General features: G+C 46.0%; 1 pseudogene; it reads left to right on the top strand.

The window, feature by feature from the left end:
- The first annotated feature begins 913 nt into the window (after positions 1–913).
- LOC129703131 (U6 spliceosomal RNA) lies at positions 914–1,011 on the top strand (annotated as a pseudogene).
- The last annotated feature ends 4,534 nt before the right edge of the window (positions 1,012–5,545 follow it).

The following is a 5,545-nucleotide window of genomic DNA, read 5'->3' as shown; positions in this document are numbered from 1 at the left end:
ATGCCGACAGCACCCTTAGTCGGGATTGTACCCGGGTCTCTGACGCTGTAAGGCAGCAACTCTACCGCTGCGCCACCGTGTCACCACAGTTAGTTGAGAGGTAGTCTGTCAACATTCAGGGCAATGCGGTGGCACAGCGTGACATGCCAGCCCATAGATTCACAAAGCTGGCTATGATCTCCACTCTGGGCTCTCGCTCTCTCTCTCTCTAGGCTTTCCACGTTCACCTTGAGAGCTTCCTCACACTCTCCCACATTCTAAAGACATACATTTTGGTGGATCAATGGCCAGTGTATGTGGACATGGGAGGATTGGTAAAGCAGGGATTACACAACAGCAATAATGAAATTGGTAGGATGGAACTGCAGATGCTGCTTTACACCAAAGAATGACACAAAATGCTGGAGTAACCCAGCGGGACAGGCAGCATCTCTGGAGAGAAGGAATGGGTGACGTTTCAGGTCAAGACCCTTCTTCAGCCAGACTGAAGAGGAGTCTGAAGAAGGGCCTTGACCTGAAACATCACCCATTCCTTCTCTCCAGAGCTGTTGCCTGTCCCGCTGGGTTACTCCAGCATTTTGTATCTATTAAATGAAATTGGAGTTATGTACTTGATGGTTGGTGTGGGGGTGGAAGAGCCAATTTTCATGCAGTGTGATCTTCCTTAAAAATTCCACATGAAGCTGTTTGTTCGATACTACGCTACACATCCAGTAACAGCTCTTTGCTGATCTGTTTGGTACTGTGCGAAGACTGGTGTTACTGCTAAAGGTATCCTTCCAGAAGCATTACTGTGATTAGATATAACCTGTTGCCATCAGACCTCTCAGTTACGCCTCTTTCTGGTGCTGCACACACACTGAGACACTTTCGCTTGACTGCAAAAGAGGAAACGTGAGCTTATTGTGTCAGCTTGCTTCAGCAGCACTGACATTGAAACTGGAACAAGTTAGAGAAGATTAGCACGCCCTTGTGCAAGGATGGTGTGCACATTCACAGTACTCCATTTTTAAAAGATGTGTGTGAAGCTTCATCTCACATGGAGCAATATACGTCCATGCTTCAGGTTCCTTTTGCACCTGGAACACATTCCCATAAAACACTTCCATATTGACATTGAAGTCCAATATGTATGACCAGGCCACTGGGGATTTATTATTTAAATAAGAGTCACTTAAGTTTCCTCCTGACTGGCTGAGCGCTAGAAGAGCTTAATGAACCTCTTCAAAGTAGCTCTTGCATTCCCTCTCTCTCCATCCCTCCCCGACCCAAGTCGTACTAACTTCAGTCGTCTTGTTGAGTCTCATTGTCTGTAACTCCTTTTCACCCAGCCCACAGCTACCAATGGCCTGTTTCCTTTATCTTCGTTATTTGTTTGCATTTTTTTCATCCATTTCTTCTGTATCTCTCTCTACATCATCATCTATATCTCTCGTTTCCCTTTCCCCTGACTCTCAGTCTGAAGAAGGGTCTCGACCCGAAACGCCACCTATTCCTTTTCTCCAGAGATGCTGAGTTACTCCAGCTTTTTTGCGTCTATCTAGAGCTTAATGAAACTGTGCTGTGGGATAGAGAGAGAGGATATTACACTTACTCCAGAGTTTCTAATGCAACAAAGCGGAAAGCCTGTGGCTTTGTAGAGTTGATTTGCAATCTCTGTGTGCAGTCTGATAACAGTGGGAGAAAAGCACAATGAGAAGCGGCTCTGAAGCCTAGAAATTGGCTGGTATCTTTCAGGGTGTGGAAAGTCATTAGCTCACAGTGGGATGGACCATTGTCCATGTTGGCCAAGGCCCTGCAGCTGAGGAATTGAATATCACTGGTAACCCTTGGCCTTTCTTTTAAAAATGCAAGAAAACAGCTAAATTCAAGATCTGCGACAGATTGTCAACTGCATTGATGTACAGAGGGATCTTGGGGTCCAAGTCCATAGGTCTCTGAAAGTGGCAGCACAAGTAGATAGAGTGGTAAAGAAGGCACATGGTCATGTGATAAGAGCAGAATTATGCCATTCGGCCCATCAAGCCTACTCTGCCATTCAATCATGGCTGATCTATCTCTTCCTCCTAACCCCAAAAGCAGTGGCCCTTATGGGGATTGAACCCACGACCTTGGCGTTATTAGCACCACGCTCTAACCAGCCCATATGCTGAGGGTGACCAACGCTTGCCTTCATAGGTCAGGCCATTGATAATGAGAGTCAGGGTATCATGATGTAGTTTTAAAGGGACGTTGATCGGGCCACATTTGGAATGTTGTGTGCAGTTCTGGTCGCCCCATTTCAGGAAGGATGAGGAGGCTTTGGAAAGAGTGCAGAGGAAGTTTACCAGAAGGATGCCTGGATTAGGGGGTATTAGCACCAGAGGGTGGCTGGACAGACTTGGATAGTTCTCTCTGGAATGCTGGAGGTTGCAGGAGACCTGATAGAGGTAAATAAAATTATAAGAGGCACAGGTAGTGTAGACAGTCAGAATCTTTTTCCCAGGATGCAAAAATCAAATAATAGAGGGTATAGCTTTAAGGTGAGAGGGGAAAAGTTTGAATGAGATGTGTAGGGCAAATGCTTTACACTGAGGGTGATGAGTTCCTGGAAAGTGGTTGAGGCAAATACAATAATGGTATTTAAGAGGCTTTTGGATAGGCTTAAGTTTAGATTAGTTTAGAGATACAGCGTGGAAACAGGCCCTTCAGCCCATCGAGTCATCGCCGACCAGCGATTGGGACTGTCATATGCTGAGAGAATGGAGCAGCTGGGCTTGTACACTCTGGAGATTAGAGGGATGAGAGGGTATCTTATTGAAACATATAAGATTGTTAAGGGTTTGGACATGCTAGAGGCAGGAAACATGTTCCCGATGTTGGGGGAGTCCAGAACCAGGGGCCACAGTTTAAGAATAAGGTGTAAGCCATTTAGAACAGAGACGAGGAAGCATTTTTTCACACCTAGAGTTGTGAGTCTGTGGAATTCTCTACCTCAGAGGGCGGTGGAGACCGGTTCGCTGGATATTTTCAAGAGAGAGCTAGAAAGGGCTCTTAAAGATTCAGATTCAGATTCAGATTCAGATTCAATCTTTATTGTCATTGTGCAGTGTACAGTACAGAGAGCGAACATAGAATAATGAGCAATAAATATATATACGTACATACAGTCATAGTAGTGCAATTTTTCTGGGGGAAGGAGTGTCGGGGGGTGGGGGGGGGTGATGGGGGTGAATGGCAATCACCAAGGTGCAGAGTTAAGTAATGTAACATCGGAGTCAGGGGATATTGTGAGAAGGCAGGAACGGGGTACTGATTGTGGATGATCAGCCATGATCACATTGAATGGCGGTGCTGGCTCGAAGGGCCGAATGGCCTACTCCTGCACCTATTGTCTATTGTCTATTGATCCCCACACATTAACACTACCCTACACACTCTTGGGACAACTTACACATGCACCAAGCCATGCACCAGAGAAAACCCACATGGCCACGGGGCGAGCGTACAAACTCCGTACAGATAGTACCCGTAGTCAGGATCGAACCCGGATCTCTGGCGTTGCAAGTGCTGTAAGGCAGCAACTTTACCGCTGCACCAGCGAGCCTCCCTGCATGTGCAGGAGACGGAGTGATATGGCTTGGGCAGGTAGGCGTCGACACAGACATTGAGGGTTGAAGGGCCTTTTCTTGTGCTGTTCATTGTTCTATGTTCTATTGTCAGGGCCACGGGGTAGAATAACCTGGCACAGGGACATTGGGGGAGTTGAACAGTCACGAGGGCAAGCTGTCATGTAATGGTGGTGAGTGGGATTGGTAGATATCGGTCGGGGCTATTAGTTTAACTAAGTTTAGTTTTAGTTTATTGTCACGAGTACCCAGGTACACTGAAGCTTTAATACAATGAATTATTAAAAGTATCGAATCAATAGTAAGTGGAGGTAAAGACAAAGAGAGATAGCATGGAATATTTGAAAATATTTCTTCTTTATTCTTATTCTCTGTATTTTGCTTTAAATAGTCAGTTTGCTATCCATTGTGCTTTCCCTTGTGCCTCTTGATCGTAATCACCATCTACTGTGAGTCTTTTGCAAAACTGTATATGTAAAGGTGACTGTGAACAATGATCGATACTTTAAGATACTCAGTCAGTTTAGTTTATGGTCATGTGTACCGAGGTACAGTGTGTCCAAACCAGTCAGCAGAAAGACAATACACAATTACAATCGAGCCATTTACGGTATACAGATACATGATAAGGGAATAACATTCAGTGCAAGGTAAAGCTAGCAAAGTCCGATCAAGGATAGTCCTGAGGGTCACCAAAGTGCTTGATAGTAGTTCAGCACTGCTATCTGGTTGTGGTAGGATGATTCAGTTGCCTGATAACAGCTGGGAAGAAACTGTCCCTGAATCTCATGTGCGTTTTCACACCTCTATACCCTTTGCCTTATGGGAGAGGGGAGAAGAGGGAGTGGCTAGTGTGTGACTTGTCCTTGATTATGCTGCTGGCCTTGCTCTACTTCATGTGATGAGTTTCTCCCTGAGGTCCAGAGATAGTGCATGAAGAGCCTTTGGATAAACGTACATGTTTTGTTTGAGTTCTTGTGCCTTGCAAATGTCTGAACCAAGGGAAGAGCCTGGATAAGGAAGGAGCCCAACAGAAGGTGTAGGGACAGCCCAGTGCTTCCACACCTCAAAATGTTTTTTCCTGAAATAGAATTTCAAATTACCTGGAATTTAATGGTATTTCCCGGACTGGTAAGCCTTCCCCAACTGCGCATGTGCGAGTGCCGCCCCAACTACGCACGTGTGGATACCGGGCCCACTGTGCACGCACGGGGAGACGGCATCCCTACCGTGTCTCCGGCGCCATTTCCGATCATGACGTGGCTGACGGGCCTCCCCCAACTGCACATGGTCGTAAATATACATGTACTTTTCCCCACAAATCATACCGCGGGCCTGATTGGACCGCTTCTCGTCTCCCCGTGCGTGCGCAGATTCCGGATTCCACGTGTGCGCAGTTGGCGACGGCAGTCACACACGGGTAGTTGGGGAAGGTTTACCGGGCCGGGAAACGTCAGGAAATTTCCCCAAATTATTTTATTTCCCTAAAATTATCCTGAGGCAACCAGAATTTCCCGAATTCCGGGTAATTTCCTTCAAAGTGGAAACACTGGGACAGCCAAGGCTGGGGATCAAACCATTCGAGATGGTCAGCATAACTCTTGATAAAATGGCACTCATCAAGCAAGAAGGGTCTCGACCCTAAACGTCACCCATTCCCTCTCCCCAGAGATGCTGCCTGTCCCGCTGAGTTACTACATTTTGTGTCTATCTTCGGTGTAAAACAGCATCTGCAGTTCCTTTATAACCAAGCTTTTACAGTAGTCTGCATTGACCACAAGTTTTGATGACCTTCATAGCATTTGGTGAAGAATCAATCTACACATTGTTTGACAGGAGTATTGTTTCTTCAGGTTCCAGAACTCAATGTAAATGTTTTGAAACATTCTTATACTAGAAGCTACAAAGCACCATATACCTGTCCAAAAGAGTCATGC

Source organism: Leucoraja erinacea, chromosome 13 (genome assembly GCF_028641065.1).
Source record: "Leucoraja erinacea ecotype New England chromosome 13, Leri_hhj_1, whole genome shotgun sequence".
In the NCBI taxonomy this organism is placed as follows: Eukaryota; Metazoa; Chordata; class Chondrichthyes; order Rajiformes; family Rajidae; genus Leucoraja; species Leucoraja erinaceus.
Note: the sequence above shows the minus strand (reverse complement) of the source record. Positions and strands in the feature narration are given on the sequence as shown.